The sequence below is a fragment of the Pleurodeles waltl genome, chromosome 7 (genome assembly GCF_031143425.1).
Source record: "Pleurodeles waltl isolate 20211129_DDA chromosome 7, aPleWal1.hap1.20221129, whole genome shotgun sequence".
In the NCBI taxonomy this organism is placed as follows: Eukaryota; Metazoa; Chordata; class Amphibia; order Caudata; family Salamandridae; genus Pleurodeles; species Pleurodeles waltl.
Genome location: NC_090446.1, coordinates 1,454,209,170 through 1,454,230,312, shown reverse-complemented (window position 1 = coordinate 1,454,230,312; position 21,143 = coordinate 1,454,209,170).

Genomic DNA, 21,143 nt, shown 5'->3' with positions numbered 1-21,143 from the left:
GATGCATGCTGTACAGGAGTCGTAGGTGCCAGGGGAGTGTTAGTGACTTACCAGAGTCTATTCCTCTAGTTATTCCAGTCAGGCCCTCCGGATGCAGGATTGCCAAGACGTTCCCCTCCCACGATATAAACTCTGGGGGAGGAGGTGAGGGCCCACTGCCAGTCTTGTTGATGGCAATTTGGTGTCTTGGAGCCAGATTTATACTTTTTGCCGCAAACCTGCATTAGCGCAGGTTTGCGGCAAAAAGTATAGCGCTGGCTAGCGCCATTCCTAGACGCCGGCCGAGCACCATATTTAAGGAATGGCGCTAAGGCCCTGTTAGCATACTTTGAAAGAACGCAAACAGGGCCTGGGAGGCATAGGGGGAAACCTGGCTTGTGCGCCGAATTATGGTACTACACTGTTTAGAAGCAAAACAATTGCCTCTGAGCAGTGGAGCGCCATTTTCTGGCACACAAGCCCCATGGACATGGCTCCTGTCTTTGTAAAGACATGAGCCATGCCTACCACCCCAATGGCCATGCCCAGGGGACAGATGTCCCCTGGGCATGGCCATTGGGGCCAGTGCTGTGCAGGTGGCCCCAAGTCGGGCCCCTGCGCGTCATCAGACCAGAAAAACTCACCCGGACTTACCTGCGGATGGGACCCCCATCTGTAGGTGACCTCCTGGTGTGGGTAGGGGTGGGTGGGGGTGTCCCTGGGGACAGGGAAGGGCACCTGTGGGCAATTACTATGGTCTCTGACCATGGAAGTCTACCTACAGGTACCCTTACGCCTGCCCAGACCCAGACGTTACATAATGGCGCTAAGAAGGCTTAGCGCCATTATTTAAGGCCCTCCTCCTCCCGTGTGTGATTTTTGCACGGGAGGATAAATAAGGTGCTAGGGCCTTACAGGCATTTTTTGCCCGGGAACGCCTACCTTGCATCTCATTGACGCAAAGTAGGTTCCGGCAGGCAAAAAATGTTGTTAACTCCATTTTTTGGCATTAGTTTGGAGTCAAATGGAGTTAAGTTTGCGCTTGATTTGCATTAAAAAAATGATGCAAATCTGGCGCAAACAGAGTATAAATATGGGCCTCGGTGTCAAGGAAAGCACCTTTCCCCGTAGGTAGTTCCACCTCTTCCTGATGTCCTCCCTTGGTTGCCCACTGAATTTACCCTGTCGACGATCCTCCACCATAACTCCATTTTCCTAGCTATGGACGTGTGCTGGACCTGTGCTCCCAATAGTTGTGGGTCTACTGTGACGATTTCATCGACCATGACCCTTAACTCTTTGTCTGGGAATCGTGGGTGCTTTTAGGGGGACATGGTGATTGTGATGTGGTTGGGGGAGGGGTGTTGTGCTCAAGGATGGGTTGTTTGGTGCTTGATGAGGTGAGTGGGATGCCTAGTATTGTGTGCTGGTGGGTTGTGGTGTTTGTGTTCAGTTGTGATGTGTGTATAGTGCTTACGGTGCAGTTGTATGGTTTGTGTTGAGGGTGAGTTAAATACATGCCTATGGTGTGTCAGTGCTAATTTGTCGGTTTGTGGGTCCCCGCTGTGTCTCTCTGTGGTTGTAGCTGCAAAGGGTTATGGGTTGTCTGTTTTATAGTAGTGTGTGTGGGTGTGTCTAATGTGTGTATGTGTCTCAGGTGTGGGGTATTTGGATTGTCCAATGTGGTGTGGTGTTTAGGCTGAAGTGTGTTTTTGAGCGCAGCTTTTCACACCGCCAATGGTTTACTGCTGTGCAATGACCGCTGTGCTGATTTGTGGTTCATAATTTGGAGGGCATAATGTCGGCGTTGCGGTGCTTGGGCCGCCTCTTTCCCGCCCTGGGTCTGCCTGACGGCCTCGGATTTGTGGCTGTTTTTGGGCAGACTTCAGTATGTGGCTCGTTAGACAGCGGTCCAGATACTGCAAACACTGGCAGTATTTGGGCGGCCGCCACCACTCTTCCCAAAAGACCGCCATACTCGTAATGAGGGCCCAAATGTAGAAATTCTCAACTTGCTTGATCAAATTCTACATTTAATGGCACTATTAGAATCAGGACTCACTTCCTCTTATATTTTCTATTATATTTACACATTTTTATACATTATCTTTGATGTTCCCTGACAAATCCAGCTCGCTCCAATCCAAACAGGGCAAGCAGCACCTTATTCACGTGCTCAGCCAGCATTCTGGTAAAAATCTCGGTATCTGTAATCAAGAGCACTATTGATCCATATGATTTCATCCATCAAGGGCTTCACTGGTTTTGGGATCACCACCACCTCAGCTTCTTTCATAATACATTTAATTTGGTTGGTCTTGCAAATCAAGTTGCATAGATCTGTCAGTGGGAGAAGCAGCAATGGCACAAATTCCCCATAAAAAGGCCCTGTGAGGTCATTTGGGCCCAGTGCTTTGTTTGCTTGAAGGGACTTAATAGCATGAAGTACCTCTTGTGAGGATGGAGGTATGTCGAGACCTCTGTATCAGTGAGGGGTGATGGCTGGAAGCTGAATTTTACCAAGAAAAGATTCAATCGCATTATGATCTTCTCCACCTGAGGCATATTATCTCTCATAAAAGTTTAAAAATAAGTTCTACTTTCTTTGTTCATCAGCAACCTCTATGCCCTAATCCTTGGTACTCTGACAATGTGTTCTTTTATCCATTGTGCTTGCAGTGTGTTTGGCAACGTTTTGTCAGTTTTGGTCCCATTTGCATTCAATTTTTGCATTAATCTCAGTAAAGTGGTTTCTACCTTCCCTGTTCTAAATACTCACAATAAGTCCCAGAAACAGGTTCTGTCTTTTTCTCTCTGTTTCATGGGTTTACTGCTATGTTCAGCTTTGACTCACTCTAATTCCACAAGGAGGGTTTGCTTCCTATTCCTGCCTCTCGAATTTTGCCAGACATCAAAGCAATGGCTGCTCTCTTAAAAGTACCTCAAAATGCAGTCTGCTAAAGCAGTTTCTCATTCTTTGGGTCAATGTCTCTTAATGTACCCTAGCTATAACCAGATGGGGTTCAAATCCCAATGTTCTCCTGAGGGAGGCTGGCCTGGTGTGTGGTGGGTACCTATGGTATTTACACCTTATATAAGGTCCAGTTATCCCTTACTAGTGTAGTGTAGGCAGTGTCTATAAGCCAGGTTCTCTAGAGGTAGTTGTGGATGAGAAGCCAATGCTTATCTAGGAGACATGCAAAGCTCATGGAATACCACTGTATTCACACAGTATTCACACACATGAAAGAAAATACTCAGTATTACAAAATTAAGGTACCTTATTTTGGAGACACAAATAGCAAAAACACCATGGAGACTATACTCCCTTAGGAGGTAAGTAATACACAAATGATATACATTAGTATGCAGAAATAGGCATTAAGGCCCTCATTACAACCCTGGCAGTCGGTGATAAAGCGGCGGTAAGACAGCCAACAGGCGGTAAAAAAAATGGAATCACGACCATGTCGGAAACCGTCAACATGTACAGCCACTTTAACACTCCGACTGTCATGGTGGTACAAACAAACAGCATGGCAATTACCGCCAACAGACAGGTGGAAGACAATGTACCGCCCACACTATTATGAGAGGCCAATCCGGCACCTTTTCCGGGGCGGAACCAATGCAAACAAAAACACGGCGGAAACAGGACTTGGAAGGGGAAACACTCACCTCTACACAACCCACGAGGAACCAGGATGCCATGGAGCCAGAACTCCAAATCCTCCCTGCGATAGTATTCCTGCTCCTCTACCAGGAGCACGAACAACGGCGGCGACAACCCCGGTGAGTACTGCACCTACAACACAGGGGAGGGGGGGAGGGAAAAGAGAGTGACACACACATGCAATATGCAACACCCCCACCCTCACCCACAACAACACACACACTAATACATGCTGCGACATTAGATTTACACCCCCCAACCCTCCCTGGAAGAACGCAATGACAAAAGAAAATGATTGTAACGATTGTAATTAATAAAAATCCATCAGTCAAAACTTTAAATACAGTATAAATAATTATGTACACCAACTATACAAGTCAGGATAGTGCACCATTCATAGTCTGTGGACCACTGGGCACAAAATTCCATGGGCGAGGCCCACACTCGATACCAGACTCCAAACGGAGAGGCCACTGCCGGGGCATCAGATCGAAATGAAACAGGCACCTCAGGGGGAAGGGAAGAGGGGGCACCCCAGCCGGATGAGTGCACGACACCAGCTCCACGAGGGGGCTCCATGCCCATTGACGTATCCTGGGGAGTGCAAAGCCACAGTCTCTAAAGTCTCTCCAGTGGGTGGGTTGCCCACTGCTTTATCCTGGGGAGTGCAAAGCCACAGTTGGGAATGCAAAGCCACAGTCGCTCGAGTCTCTCCAGTAGTTGGGTTGCCCACTGCTTTATCCTGGGGAGTGCAAAGCCACAGTTGGGAGTGCAAAGCCACAGTCTCTCAAGTCTCTCCAGTGGGTGGTTTGCCTACTGCTTTATCCTAGGGAGTGCAAAGCCACAGTCTCTCAAGTGGATGCCTTTCTCCACTGGTTCTGGAGGGGGCTTTGTGCCCAGAGTGCTTCATCCTACCAAGGACTGAGGTAGTGGATGCCTTTCTCCACTTGTTCTGGAGGGGTCTTTGTGCCCAGAGTGCTTCATCCTGCCAAGGACTGATGTAGTGGATGTGATACTCCACTGGTTCTGGAGGGGGCTTTGTGCCCAGATTGCTTCATCCTGCCAAGGACTGAGGTAGTGGATGCCTTTCTCCACTGGTTCTGGAGGGGGCCTTGTGCCCAGAGTGCTTCATCCTGCAAAGGACTGAGGTAGTGGATGTGATACTCCACTGGTTCTGGAGGGGGCTTTGTGCCCAGAGTGCTTCATCCTGACTAGGACTGAGGTAGTGGATGTGACACTCCACTCACGGTTGTGCAACATGCAAGCTGGCCACCAGCCTCGTACGACTGACCACTGGGGATGGCAGCCATGTCAGCGGTGGTGCCACTGGCTCAGGATATCGCAGGGCCGCTGGCGGTGTTGGCGGTGGTGTCAGTCGCGGCGGTGCTTGCGACTGCCTCAGTGGCATTGGTGCTGGCGGCGGTGTCAGTAGCGGCGGTGCTTGCGGCGGACTCTGTGGCATCGGTGCTGGTGGTGGGCTCGGTGGAAACAGTGCTGGCTGCGGTGCTGGTGGCGGTCTTTGTGGCGGTGGTGCTGGTGGCGGGCTGACTGCGGTGCTGGTGGCGGGCTCACTGACTGCGGTGCTGGTGGCAGGCTCAGTGACTGCGGTGCTGGTGGCGGGCTCACTGACTGCGGTGCTGGTGGTGGGCTCAGTGTCTGCGGTGCTAGTGGTGGGCTCAGTGTCTGCGGTGCTGGCGGCTTTATCTGTGGCGGTGGTGCAGGTGGCGGTGCTGGTGGCGGTCTTGTCCGCCGTGCAGGTTGGCGTCGACGTGGACCTGCCCTTGATTTTCTGGCCCTTCCCCACCTTGGATGGTGGCGCAGCTGCCTTGCCACTTTCCAATTTTGTTTTGCCTGAGCCATTGGTGGCAGGTGTTTTAGCCTTCTCCCTCCAGGATGTGGGCAATTTTTTCACTTTTGGAGGTGGCGGAATGTCTTTGCCCTCGCTCCGTGGGACACTGGAAGCCCTGTTGCTTTGCGCACTCCAAAATCCCGCTATTGATGGCAGCACTGTGCCCGGTGATGTGGTGGCTGAGGTGCTGGGTTGGGACCTGGAAAGGCGGGCCCTAGGGGACAGACGGGGGGAGGTGTAGAGAAGATGTCAACATTTGATAGGAAAAACTTTTTAGACACACTGGGACAGGTAAATGGAGGGGGTTTTGGGAGTGGAGGTAGAGGTAGTAGATGTAGGAGGTGTACGTTTGCTGACTTTGGGCGAAGGTGCATGGGCTGGAGGCTGTTGTGAGGTGGATGGCTGTTGGGTGGGTGTGTGACTGCGTTTGTGTACTTTGGGAGGAGGGCTCACAGACACATTGGGAGAGGACACAGGGGATGTGTGAATGGTAGTGGGAGTGGTGAGTGCACGTGAGCGGTGTGTGGTGATGGGCGTGCTGGTCATGGAGGTAGTGGCTGAAGATGTAGTGCATGCAGGTGTGAGTGGAGACGAGACAGGGAGGGAGGAGGGAGACGTGGAGGAAGGGGACTCAGTGGAGGCAGTGGATGTTGGGATGTGTGCATGGATATGATGCTTGTGTGAGTGCCTGTGGGATGTGTGGTGCTTATGTTTGCCTGAGCCACCCATGTATGTTGAGGTGTGTGCATGCTGGTCTGATGGTGTGCTTGGGATAGGCTGAGGTACAGGGGATTGGGTCTGGGTGGAGGAGGTTGGAGGGGGGAGGCTAGACACAGGTACAATGGCTACCATCAGTGCAGAGGCCAGAGCCTGAAATGCTCGCTGTTGGGCTGCCTGCCCAAAAAATGAATGCCCTCCAGGTATTCATTTGTTTGTTGCAAATGCCTCTCTAAACCCTGGATGGCATTCAGAATGGTAGACTGCCCAACAGCGAGGGATCTCAGGAGGTCAATAGCCTCCTCACTGAGGGCAGCAGGGCTGACTGGGGCAGGGCCTGAGGTGCCTGGGGTGAAGGAGATGGCCACCCTCCTGGGTGAGCGGCCACGGAACACACGCTGAGGGGCTGCTGGGAGGGCGGTGCTGGTAAGGGGGGTGGTGGCTAGACCTGTTGATGCGGGGGCACAGAGGGGTCTGCCACCGCAAGGGAGCTCCCATCAAAGGAGAAGTCAGTGTCGCTGGTCTCTGCTCCTGTCACCGCTCTGGAGCTCCCCTCTCCCTCCATCCCACTGGTGACTTCATGTTCAGTGCATGCATTACCGCTACCTTTGGCGGACACTACAGACACAGCAGCCCTCTGCAGTACGCCATGCACTTAGATTTCCCCAATTAATCCCAGGGACATGGAGTACAAGGCCTATGTCCGATTGCTGCACACATGGAAGTCACAGGAGCCTGACTTGTTGTAGATGGCTCTTACCACTGGTGGGGTTGGGGTGGCACATAGCCTGCCTCACGAAGGGACCTTGCCTATAAAACTCGCCCTGGCCTTAGGGAACCCACAGCCCACCTCCCCACCCAGACACCTTGTAATGCGGGCAGAGTCAGATGGATGTGAATGTACTCACCCCCTTTTGGCTGCTGTGATGCCCTTAAGCGCCCATCCAACTCCGGATACGCCACCGCCAGGATCCGGAACATCAGGGGGGTCATGGTGCAACAGCCACCCCTCCCACGTTGGGAGGCCATCCCCAGCTGGGCCTCTGCCGTCTTCTTACTCCTGTGGCGAATGTCCTCCCATCATTTCCGGCAGTGGGTGCTCCGTCTGTGGTGGACCCCCAGGGTCCGGACGTCCTTGGCAATGGCACGCCAAATATCCTCCTTCTGATGGGCGCTGACCTAGAGGAATAGTACAGGGGAAAAGGATGATTTTTAACTGTACGGACCGTCAAGGTCATTGGCCCACGTTCCCACCCTTGCCCTGACGCACATACACTCACCGTCTGCTCATGCAGGCCTTAGTCCCTCCCCCCTGTATCTTCCATCCACACCACTCAAAACAGGCATTGCCCATACAGCATGCTCACAGTGTACTCACCTGTTTGTCTGGAGGACCGTAGAGTAGCGTGTACTTGGGGAAGACCCCATCCACTAGTTTCTCCAACTCCTCCGAAGTGAAGGCAGGGGCTTTTTCCCCAGACACATGAGCCATCGTCGCTTCCAGACTGAGGTCACGGACCTACACTTGCCGTGTAGGTCCTCTCCTGTCGAAGGTCAGGTATCAAGTGAGTGAACAGAGAGAAAATGGCGGTCACGTCAGTGGCGGTGCGTACCGTCACCGCCGGTGTACATCGTCATTGGCTCCTGGGACCCATAGGGCCCAATGTTAACCAATGCAGGATTGGGCCGCTGTCTTCGACCGCATACCGCGACGGTGTACAACGCCAGCACAGTTACCTCATATCCCCTTGTCCCACATTACAGGTCCGACAGCCGCAATTTCAGGGGGCCACACGGCATTAATTTTAAATGCGTCACTCCTATCTAGGCCTTGCTTACACACAGTGACAGTAACATTGCGGATTGACAAATGTGTGCAATAAATTATTTTTTCAATACCTCAGTGTTGGCTGGCGCAGGTGAGGAGATGGCGACATCCTCCGGTGTACAGACTGCTGGTGGACCTGTCGACAATGGAAGACAGACACATCATTATCACTTACAGACTTGATCGTGCCACAATCCATGAACTGTGTGCCCAGTTGGAGCCAGGCCTGATTTCAGCTATCCGCCATCCCACAGGAATACCCCCTCTAGTGCAGGTCCTGTCAGTACTCCATTTCCTGGCAAGTGGGTCTTTTCAAACAACAGTGGACATTGCATCAGGGATGTCCCAGCCTATGTTCTCAAACGTGTTGTCCAGAGTGTTGTCTGCCCTGCTGAAACACATGCGCAGCTACATCGTTTTCCCTCAGGTGGAGGATTTGCCCACAGTGAAAGGTGACTTCTAAGCCCTGGGACATATCCCCAACATCATAGGTGCCATTGATGGGATACATCTGGCATTGGTACCCCCCTGCAGGAGTGAACAGGTGTACAGAAACAGGAAGAGCTACCATTCAATGAATGTGCAGATGGTGTGTTTGGTCAACCAGTACATCTCCCATGTGAACGCCAAGTTTCCAGGCTCAGTGCATGACGCTTACATTTTGAGGAATAGCAGCATCCCTTATGTGATGCGGCAGCTCCAGATGCACCGTGTGTGGCTAATAGGTGAGGACAAGGACCCTATACCGTGTGAATGATTTTCTGGGTCTGGGGTTGTACCTAACGGTTAGTGTGTCTAACAGTTGTCCCTCGACATTTGCAGGTGACTCTGGGTACCCCAACCTGTCATGGCTACTGACCCCAGTGAGAAATCCCAGGACAAGGGCAGAGGACCGCTACAATGAGGCACATGGGCGAACTAGGAGAGTGATCGAAAGGACCTTCGGCCTCCTGAAGGCCAGGTTCCGGTGCCTCCATATCACAGGTGGTTCTCTCTACTACTCACCAAAGAAGGTGTGCCAGATCATCGTGGCCTGCTGTATGCTGCACAACCTGGCTTTGCAACGACAGGTGCCTTTTCTGCAGGAGGATGGTCCAGAAGGAGGTCTTGTGGCAGCTGTGGAGCCTGCGGACAGTAAAGAAGAGGAGGCAGAAGAAGATATCGACAACAGAAACAACGTTATCCAGAAATCCTTCCAGTGAGACACAGGTAAGAAGACATCACTGCCTCCTACATCTCATACAATTGTTAGACCTATGTGTCTGTCACTTTCACCCAGTGTATGGTCCTTGACTTGTCACTTTGCCTTTCCGTTTCACAGATGTGGGTCCCACTGTGTGACCTCTGCTATATTACCTCATGGACTAGAGCTGTGTGACATAGGTATGTTGACAATACAATGGGCATTGCTATTTTCCTTAGTTATAGCAAATAAACATTTGTGAAAGCACAGACTGACTCCAGATTGTTTTGTGATTCAAGGGTGTTTATTTAAGTGCAAAATAGTGGAGGGGGTTGGAAAATGGTCAGGGGTGATGGTGGAGGAATGTCCATGGCAGAGTCCAGTCATTTGTCTCACAGGTGCATTGTCCAAAGGGGCATGGGAAGTGGGGCTGGGGCAGTTTAAGGATGGATAGGGTGACGAAGTGGGAAAGAAGGATGACATTCAGGGTGGTCTCATTTCTTGGCGGGGGGGTTCTCTGCCTTTGTCCTGGATCTTAGGGACCGTTTGCGGGGTGGTTCTCCATCTGCAGGGTGTGTGGTGCTGGTGTTGTGGTCCTGTGGCGGTGCCTCCTGTCCACTTTCTCTGGCGGAGGTGGTGGGCTGTTCATCATCGAGGCTAGTGTCAGGGGTCCCTTGTTGTGCCACAGTGTACCTCCTGGTGTTCACAAGGCCCTTCAGCACCCCTACAATGGTGACCAGGGTGGTGTTGATGGACTTGAGTTCCTCCCTGATCTCCAATTACTGTTCCTCCTTCAGCCGCTGGGTCTCCTGAAACTTGGTCAGTACCGTTGCCATTGTCTCCTGGGAATGATGGAATGCTCCCATGAGGTTGGAGAGTGCGTTCCCTGGGCCTGTCCTCCCCCTGTTGCACAGCAGTCCTCCCAGTTCCCCGGTTTTCCTGTTCCTCTGTCCCCCGAACCGTGTGCCCACTGCCACTGCTCCCAGGTCCCTGATGTTCTTGGGTTTGTGGGTTTGCCTGGGTTCCCTATAGTGGTGGACACACTGCTGCTTGACGTGTCCTGGGGACAGAGGGATGGGCCCGCTGGGTGGGTGCTGTGCTGGTGTTTCCTGAGGGTGGAGGCTCTGTGGTGGCATGTGCCAGTGAGTGGGGAACCGACTGTCCCGAGGTCCGAGATGGGCCGGGCTGGTCATCTAGATCCAGTTGTACAGAGCTGCTGTCATCACTGTCGGCCTCTTCTGTGGGGGTGTGGACATGTCTGGAACCTTCTGTCCGGTGACGTTAGGTAGGGGTCCTGCAGGGGTGTAAAGGCATGATTATTGCATCTGTGTGTGCCATCGTGGCCAATCGGTGGGTGACCCTGTACCCCAGTGCTTACATACTTGTCTAGGACCTTGTGTGATATTTGGTTTGGGGGATCTGTGTGGGTATCTGTAGTGGACATGCATTGGTGATGGGTGTCCATGCTTTGGTGTTCTTTGCAGGGCTTGGTGTTGGGATGGGTGGGTTGTGATAGTGGGACATATGTGAGGTGTTGGAGTGATGGGGGTGAGGGTGAGGGTGGGGGTTGGGATATCATGCAGGTAGGGTGGGGGATGTAATAGTTAAGATTTGACTTATCAGAGTCCATTCCTCCTGCTACTCCTGCGAGGCCCTCAGGATGCAGTATAGCCAAGACCTGCTCCTCCCATGTTGTTAGTTGTGGTGGAGGAGGTGGGGGTCCGTCACCAGTCCTCTGAACTGCAATCTGGTGTCTTGAGACCACGGAACGCACCTTCCCCCGTAGGTCCTTCCACCTCTTCCTTATGTCATCCCTAGTTCTTGGATGCTGTCCCACTGCGTTACCCCTGTCTACGATTCTGCGCCATAGCTCCATCTTCCTAGCAATGGAGGTGTGCTGCACCTGTGATCCGAATAGCTGTGGCTCTACCTGGACGATTTCCTCCACCATGACCCTGAACTCCTCCTCAGAGAACCTTGGGTGTCTTTGCGGTGCAATGGTGTGGTGTGGGTGATGTGTGAGGGTGTTGTGATGTGTGAGGGGATGTGTTTGTGTGTGTTGTGTGAGGTGCGTGGATGTTGTGTGAGTGATGGTGTTGTGTGCCTGTGGATGCTAGTTTGTTGATGGTGGTGTCTCTCTGTGTGCTTCATTCTCAATTTTTGTCATAGGGGTTTGTGGGTGATGTGGGGGTGTGTTATATATTGGTTTGGGTGTGTGGGAGTGGTGTGTGTATGTGTATCAGGTGTGTGTATTTAGAATTGTCCAATGTGGTTTTGTTTTCTAAATGTGTGTGTATTTTGAGCGCAGTGGTGTCTACCGCCAATGGAATACTGCGGTTAAAAGACCGCCGCATGGATTCGTGGGTCGTGATAGTGTGGGCGGATTCCTGTTGCCGTGACGGTGGAGGTTTTGTTATCGCCAGTTTATCACTGACCTTTGTTGTGGCGGACTTGTGTGGGTGTCTAGATTTTGGCAGATTCCGGCCTGTGGGTCGTAATAGCTGTAGCAGATTTCCGCGGCTCCATCGGTGTGTTGGTGGTTTTCTGCACAGCAGTAACCAGGATTTACCGCCAATGTTGTAATGAGGGCCTAAGTCAGAAAACAGTGCAATTAGTGAAAATCAAAATAGTTAGAAATGGGCCTAGGGGAGCACAAACCATATACTAGAAAGTGGAATGCAAAAGTAAATCCCCCACCTAGGCAAGTGTAGTGTGTAGAGGGGAGTACTAGAAAAGCCCAAAGGTTAGTATCACAACCAACACCAGCCAGCAGGAAAGCAGGAGTAAATCACAGTAACTTTCCCAGAACACACATAGAAATGAGAAGTATGCAAAACCCAGAAGAGACGGCAAGACACCAACAGTGGATTCCTGGACAAGAAGACCTGTGGAAGAAGGGGACAAAGTCCAAGAAACACAGAAGAGTCCAGGAAGAGCAGGAGCCCCTACTAACCCGGATGAAAGTGCAAAAGGAGAATCACTGGTGGAGAAGAAAAGTCAGTACTGCACCCAAGAAGACAAAGTCGGGTTCCTGGAGGGTGCAAGTGATGTCCCACACCGGATGGAGAATTGCAGTCTTATTTGCGTCATCGGAGTCCGCCAGCAAGCCTTGGCACACGCAAAGCTTGCGCTTAGCAGAAAATGGCGCTGCCGGGGACCAGGAAGGACCAGGTAGGCTTTACCAAGGAGGAGGTGTCAGAGGGGTCCCTCAGCCACACAGAAAGCCCACAGAACACCAGGCAGCCCACACAGGAGTCCCACAGGATGGGGACGAGAACTTTTGCAGAAGAGGCCCATGCAGCACTACGACAAAGGTTCCCATGCAGCTAGAGAACCACTCAGGAAGTTGTGTGCCGCAGGATAGAGTGCTGGGGGCAGAGCTACAAGAAGCATAAAGCACTTAGTGGAAGGATGCCGACAAGCCTTGGCAGCTGCAAAGGACGCAGTGCACAGGGGTACTGTCTTGCTTGGAGAGGCAAGGTCCTACCTCCACCAAAGTGGGACAGCTGGAAGAGAGGATTGTTGGGACCACTTCAGTCCAACCCGTGATGGAGGATCCATGCAGCTCAGCAGGAGAGGGGATCCACATAGCAGGTTGTCATCGCAGTTGGTGCCTGCAGAAGCAGGGGAGTGACTCCTTCACCCCAAGGGAAATTCCATCTTCCTTTTGATGCAGGCTGAAGACAGACTGTCTTCAAAGGATGCACGACTGGGAAACTGCTGCAGTTGCTAGCAGGAGCCTGAGATACAGTGTTGCTGGAGGCGTCTTGTAGGATCCTGGAGGGTCCAAGTATAGTTTCATCAGTGAAAACTTGAAGTGGAGGATGTGGAGGATTCCAGCTGGAGTCTTGCAATCTGAATCGGAGGAACCACCTAAAGAAGAGACCCAAAATAGCCCTGAAAGGGGGAGTTGTCACCTAACCAGGTAAGCACCTATCAGGGACGGGCTCTGACATCACCTACTGACACTGGCCACTCAGGTGCTCCCAGAGTACCCTGTCAACCTTTAATCCAAGATGGCAAAACCCAGGGACCCTCTGGAGGAGCTCTGAGCACCGCCCCTGTGGTGGTAATGGACAGGGGGATGAACACTCCCCTTTCCTTTGTCCAGTTTCGCGCCAGAGCAGGGACTGGGGGTCCCTGAACCGGTGTAGACTGGTTTATGCAAGGAGGGCTCCAAATGTGCCCTTCAAAGCATTTCCAGTGGCTCGGGGAGGCTATCCCTTCACAGCCTTTAACACCTATTTCCAAAGGGAGAATGTGTAACACCCCCCTCCCAAAGGAAATCATTTGTTCTGCCTTCCTGGGCTCGATCTTCTCAAGCAACAGGAGGGCAGAAACATGTCTGTGAGGTGGCAGCAGCTGAGGCTGACTGGAAAACCTCAGAAGGCTGAAATGGCAACACTGGGGGTCCTCTAAGGAGTCCCCAGAGTGCATGGGAACATACAACCAATGCTTTGCTTGCAAAAGCCTTGGGGTATGATTCCAACATGTTTGATTCCAAACATGCCTGTGTTCGAAGTTACCATTATGTAGCTTTATATAGGTAGTGAATTAGGAGTAACTCTGAGAACTTTTCCCACCCCTACTACATATCCATTAACATAATCATTCACACCCCCATGTAGGCACTGTCAGATTCACTCAGACACATATAAAGCCATTCATGTATATAGAAATCACTCTGTTACAGGCATGTGTTGACAGCCATACATCCAGATATACAATCAGTCACCCACCCATACAGCCACTGATATATCTAATTAAAAAACCATAGAAGCCCTCACACATTCAGGCAGAGGGTGACAAAGGCACTTACACATCTACTCAAACATCTATATAGCACTTATGGGTCCATCACAAACAGAGGCACTTGCAGACACAGTTACATACCTAAACACTCACTAACACAGCCAGTGGGCAACCTTAACAGGCACTTATATCCCCATTTAGAGACCAATGGAGATCTTAAGTCAGCCAGTCATACACCAACATAGTTACTTACGCATACAGTGACAGAGCTGCAAGGCACTGATACATATTAGATATGAACTGAAGTAGTGAAACAACCAAGTCACTCATCCACAACTCATCAACACATTTATACATCCAAACTAACAGACCTACACAGCCTGTTACACACTGAAAAAAATACTTTTGTACCTACTTAATTGTTTAGAGTATGTAATGTAATACTGTGTCATGTATTTGTATTTGGATGCATAGAGCACACTAAGCCAGAAAGGCATCTATTCTCTAGCACCAGTCAGAAACAGCCAGGATGAGACTACAAGAGCATCATTATGGTAATTAGAGAATAACCAGGTTTTGAGTTGGTTATGGAACACAATGTAGGAATAAAGGGCCAGATGTAGCAAATTCCGGCTTTACGACTAGCAAATTGCGAGTCTGAGTGTCTCGCAATTTGTGAGTCGCAAAGCCGGATGCAGGATGGTGTCCCTGACACCATCTGCGAGTCGCAAGCGGGTCGCAAAGGCCCACCTCATTAATATTAATGAGGTGGGTCGCAATTTGAGACCCCCTTGCGAGTCGCAGCACTCACAGGGATGGTGGCCTGCTGGAGACACCAGACCACCATCTCTGTGACTGCTTTTCAATAAAGCATTTTTTTTTTTTTTCCTTAAAGGAAAACGAGTTGCATTACACACGAAAAAATGAAACGTGTCAGTTTAATTTTTTCAGAGCAGGCAGTGGTCCATAGGACCACTGCCTGCTTTGAAAAATGTTTTCAGGGCCATTCACAAAGGGGAAGGGGTCCCATGGGGAGCCCTCCCCTTTTGCGAATGGGTTACCACGAGTGTGACACTGGTGGTAACTGCGAATTGCTTTGCAACCGTGTTCGCGGTCACAAAGCAATTCTGCATCGCAATGCGAATCGCAAATAGGAAGGGGAACACCTCTTCCTATTTGTGACTCGCATTCCCATTTTGTGAGTCAGTAACCAGGTTACCGACTCGCAAAATGGGAGTGGGCATCGCAATGTGCTTTTTGCATGTCGCAAACAGCGAAATTCTCTGTTTGCGCCATGCAAAAAGTTTGCTACATCTGGCCCTTAGACTTGCAGTATGCATTGGTAATGCATTCCACAACAATGCGCTGCCACAGAAAAAGATGCGGCCTCCCCATCTAACCTTCCGGAACCTAGGAATGATTACCTTCCTCTGCGCTGCTGATCTAAGCTGGCTTTTAGTAGAATACCAGTTGAATGCAGTTCTAGGGTAGCACGGGCCCTGCTAGTGAAGAGCTTCATAGACCATGCAGAGGGATTTGAAAAACAGCTTCCTCGCAGGTAGCCAGAGATGTGACCTTAATCCCTCCCTAACAGAAAGATGTTTAGGAAAATCCAAAACCACCTAGGCAGCCATATTTTGGATGACCTGAAGTTGATTAAGAGAGTACTTGTCGGAATTTGAATATTGTGTATTAAAGTAGTCAAGGTGAGGTGTTATAAGAGCTATTACCACTGAAATTCTTAATTCCTCTGGTAAAAAGGGAAAGATCTTCTTCAGGTTCTTAATAATAAAGAAGCAAGAGCTCACCCGTCCAGTTGACCGGAGAGTCAAATGTAATGGTGTTTTCAAAAAGCGCTTCAAGATTTTTAGCAGAGGCTTCAGGCATGAGTAAAGGGTTGCACCTCTTAAGCCACCAGTGCTCAGACTACACAGAATTTTCTGACCCAAAGACCAGAATCTCACTCTCAGTATTAATTTTTAACCAGTTCTCCTTCATACAAGTGGATATTTCAAGCAGACAGGACCTGAAAATGTCTGTTACCAGAGTCACATTGTCCTCCGCATAGGACAAAACCTGGAACCCGAAGAAGTGCACCAATGTTTCAATTGGGTATTGAAGGCTGGGGTCAGATCTAGAATAACCAGAATAGCTGCACCTCCCTGATCCACCTGGCAGGGAATCGAATCTGCAGCGGTGACCAATGCCGAGTCGGTGAAATGGCCACTCCAGAATCCATTCCTAGATGTATCCAGAAGATTGCGAGTGGTCAAGAACTCAGCTAATTTATGATTGATGCACTTCTCAAGAATTTCTGCTGGACTCAGCAGGAGAGACATTGGGCAAAGGTCTTTTAAGTCTCCAGGATCCCCATTTTGTTTCAATTTAAGGTGGATTACAATTGCCTCTTTCTAGCACTGCGGGAGCACTCCCTATTTGAGAATCTGATTATAAATCTTATCTAAGAAAGCTGCAATTAGGTCTGGCGCAAGTTGCAACACTCTGGCGAACCCAATTTTATGTGTGAAAGGAGTGGTTTTATTTTCATGGAGGAGATGGGGAAAATAATGGCCAATTCATCTCCTCTCAGAGAAGACCAATCCAGCCTGGTGGGGTGGTTGTCACCGTATCAGGTCCTAAGTCTACTCTTGCCCAAGTTTCTGTGATGAACAGGCAATCTAATTATGAGCTTAGAATAAGCTCACAAATTTCTGCAATGTGCCTGATCATGGAATGGGCATTCACAAGAACTCAAAGAATCAACTCCATCCCAAAAATTTCCCTTGCATTTACTCTTTTCCCAAGAATGGTATTGAGCTCTTCATTTACAAACACGCCCTCACAGTGCTAGTTACAGTGAGTGCAGCTCCACATAGATTCATAATGACACACCCCTCTTGGAATAAGACATGCGCTCACTCTCTTTTCCTCAACAGTCAGCATCCTTGGCACCATTCAGGTGCAGGCAGGCACAGATGGGCTTGCCTTTGGTACACCTTCATTCACTAAACCTAAATGTATTTTTTATTTGCTTTTTAGACAGTTACATGTATTTACAAAGGAAGATTTACAATGCAGAAAAAGACAGAAACAAGAAAAAAAGAAGAAAGAGTACTATCTGCTCAAAACTCAGAGGGAAAAAGGGCATAATGTGGAGAATGTACTTAAAGAGGAAAGAGCTGCTGGTAAGAGAACTAAGAAAATTCTTAAAATAGTATGTGGAAAAATATAAAATGTTCAAAAACATATAAATAAAAGCGAGGTTTAAAATCAGCTCAGGAAGGAGGAGTAAGTGAAATTGAAAGTGAGAAATCTTGTAAGAAAACAGCTAGCTCAAAAAAAAGACAGACACAATTTAAAGAAATAGGAGCGAAAATATTTCGTAGTTGGGTAATACAAAATTTGGTAATCCAAAACAGGAAGCAGCATAGGAGGAGCAGGGAAGAACTGAAGCAAAAACAACACATTGAGAGTCTAGTTTATGGTGAATTATTTTGTCATACTGAAGAAAATGAGAACACTGGTGTTAGAAATGGGGTCTTTGGTTAGCAGTCAGGTTACCTCCTGTCCAAGCAAGGACCCTCACTCAGTCAGGGTAAAGGAGAATCACCCTCGGCTAACCCCCACTCACCCCCTTGGTAGCTTGGCACTAGCAGGCAGGCTTAACTTCAGAGTCTAGGTGTAAAGTATTTGTACTAACACACACAGTAACTTGATGAAAACACTACAAAATGACACAACATATGTTTAGAAAAATATAAAATATCGATCTAAACAGAACAAGACCAAAACGACAAAAATCCAACATATACAAGTCAATGTGTTAATTTTAAAAGTAAAAGAGTATTAAATCCTTTTGTAAACAGGTAAAACACTGTTAGCATTGAAAAGTATCTGGGTAGCGTCAAAATAACACGCACGGGCGAGTGTGTGTCGAAAAAAGTAAGCGGTGCGTCAGATTTCTCACCCGCAAGCGAGACCGTGCTTCGTTTCTCCTTCTCCGGTCGGGTCGCGTGCGTCGTTTCTCCTCTCCGCAGGAGAGTGATGCATCGATCCAGGAAGCACTCGGGTCCGTGGCAATCCTGCCACATGGCATTAGCAAAACCGCGCTGTGTGGGTTGTGATGTTACCATCCTCCATTAGCGATGCGGCACTGCAGGCAGAGCGTTGATTTCAGCCGCGAAGCCGGCAGCGCGTCGTTTCTTCAGCCACGCCTCGAAGGTAGCGTCGGAAATTTCCCTCCACGTCGGTCCGTGCGTGATTTTCAATCTTGGTCTGCCAGCTTCACCTGTCAAGGCCCCAGGAACTGGATAGGGCACCACTTGGCAGGGCTGGAGTCTCAGCAGAGAGTCCAGGTGCTGGCAGGGGAAGTCTTTGATGGCCCTGAGACTTCAACAACAGGAGGCAAGCTCAGACAAGCCCTTGGAGATTTCTTCACAAGCAGGAATACACAACAAAGTCCAGTCTTAATCCCTTTTCACCAGGAAGATGCAGTGTTAGAAACTGAGTCTTTGGTTGGCAGTCAGTTTACCCCCTATCCAAGCAAGGACCCTCACTCTAGTCAGGGTAAGTCACACACAATCCAAATTATCCTGTGGCCACCCTCTGATAGCTTGGCACTGAGCAGTCAGGCTTAACTTAGATGGCAATGTATAAAGTATTTGTGCAATAAATCATGCAATAACACAGGATAGCACCCCAAAAATACACCACACAGTGTTTAGAAAAATATATAATATTTATCTGATAAGATGCAGGTCAAAACGATTAAAATGCACTAAGTATATGTTGCGATATCACTGTAAAAGTAATAAAAAGTGTCTTTAGACCTCGAAAAGCATTAAATGTCTCTTTCAAGCAGAAAGTACCTGGTTCACGTGAAAAATCTCCGCAAAGAACCGCAGAGGAGGAGATGCGTGGAAACAAAGAGGGTGTGCGCCGATTTCTCTGCCCGCACACAGCAATGTGTTGTTTAGTTTTCACGCACTGACGGCTGTGCATCGATTATTGGTGCTCGGTCGTGGATCCTCTTCTAGTTGCAGGGTTTTCGAATGCCCCGGGGATGATGTGTGGATTTCTGGCACTGACAGGACGAAGTCACAGGGGCTGCGTCGATCCGGCGGGCGTTGCGTGGAAATTGCTACTGCCTGGCAGGCGCTGTGTCGATTCCTCTCTGGAAGTCGGGCTGCATCGTTCTGGCTCAGCTGTGCGTTGATCCAGTGGGCCGTGCATCGAATTTCCGGTCGCTACGCTGGCACTGCCTCAATCTTCTCGTTGTGAAGTTGGGCTGTGTCGTTCTGGTTTGGCGTGTAGTGAATTTCTCACTGCTTTGCAGGCTGTGCGTCCTTTCTGGCAGGCTGTGCGGCGATTTTCACTGCACAAGGAGTCCTTGTTGTAGAGATGAAGTCTTTTTGGACCTGAGACTTCAGGGAACAGGAGGAAAGCTCTATCCAAGCCCTTGGAGAGCACTTCTCACCACAGCCACAAAGCAGCAAGGCAGCAGGGCAACAGCAAGGCAGCAGTCCTTCACAGAAAGCAGACAGGTGAGTCCTTTAGGCAGCCAGGCAGTTCTTCTTGGCAGGATGCAAGTTCTGGTTCAGGTTTTCTTCTCCAGGAAGTGTCTGAGTTGATAGGGGCAGAGGCCCTGTCTAAATACCCAAATGTGCCTTTGAAGTGGGGGAGACTTGAAAGAGTGGCTTAGAAGTGCAGAAGGTCCCCTTTCAGTTCAATCCTGTCTGCCAGGGTCCCAGTAGGGGGTATGGCAGTCCTTTGTGTGAGGGCAGACTACAGCCCTTAGACATGTAAGTGTAAGGCCCTCCATCCGCCCAGCCCAGCCCAGGAAGACCCATTCAAAATGCAGATGTATGCAAGTGAAGCTGAGTATCCTGTGTTTGGGGTGTGTCTGAGTGAATGCACAAGGGAGCTGTCAACTAAACCCAGCCAGACATGGATTGTAAGGCACAGAAGGATTTCAGTGCAGAGAAATGCTCACTTTCTAAAAGTGGCATTTCTAAAATAGTAATATTAAATAGAATTTCACCAGTCAGCAGGATTTTGTATCACCATTCTGGCCATACTAAATATGACCTTTCCACTCCTTTCTGATCAGAACCCACTGCAATGAATCCTAGTTTGTTTTAATAGGATAGCAGGAGTTAGCGTAGCCTCTGGCTTGTAGACTCGTGCCCCCGTCACTTAGTGACTTTTAACCTACTTAGCTTGCTCTGTCTTAGCCCATTTAATTATTTATTTCTTCTAAGATGGCTGCCTTGTTTATAGTTAGATGTAGTAATGTAGTTGTAGATGAAAGCAGGTCCACACGAGTGAAGTTATCTTCAGTATTTTATTTCCAGATATCTTCTTAAGTAAAAAGGAACTCCAACTTCATCCTAGGCATCAGCATCGCCAACCGTCCAGCACTGAATGCTGTCATAGCTGAGGAAGAATCTAAATGCCACAGGTGGAGATGGAATATACCATACACTACAAATATACACTGCATAATACTACAGCCCCTAAGAATGTGAAATACAACCCAACACTAAAATACCACAAAACTATATTGCTACAATATTATTTGAAACTAGATACAATACAATACTACCCCATCCCCCTCCCCACAAACTATATCACAACAATTCTATTTAAATTCCAGACACGCCCATCATCAAGCTTGACAGCCCCTTTAAACACTTTAACAACTTTACGTATTGGACTAAATTGTGAAATGTTAGACTTGTGTCTTTCCAGCAATTTGATTCTGACTCTATCCCCAACGTGTACAGTACACTCTTTCACCGACTTGCGAACATCATATACTTCTTTCCTTCTTCGCTGGTGATATTTATCTTTCTCTATAGCATCTCTTTTGATAGCATCTTCATCTACACTAAAAGAGAGATGTTTTTTGAGCCAAGGAGGATTGATCTTGGTATGTGGTACACGCATCCTAAACAACACAAAAGGGGTCTGGTCAGTGCTGGAATGTGGTGGGAACCTATACTCCTCGACTTTTCTCTCCACTAACTTTTCCCACTGAACTCCATTTACTTTAGCACATTGTATAGTTTCTTTCAATGTTCTGTTGAACCGTTCTACCATACCATTCGTTTCTGGATGATATAGTGTACATTTTTTTGCACGATACCCCTGGACAATAGAA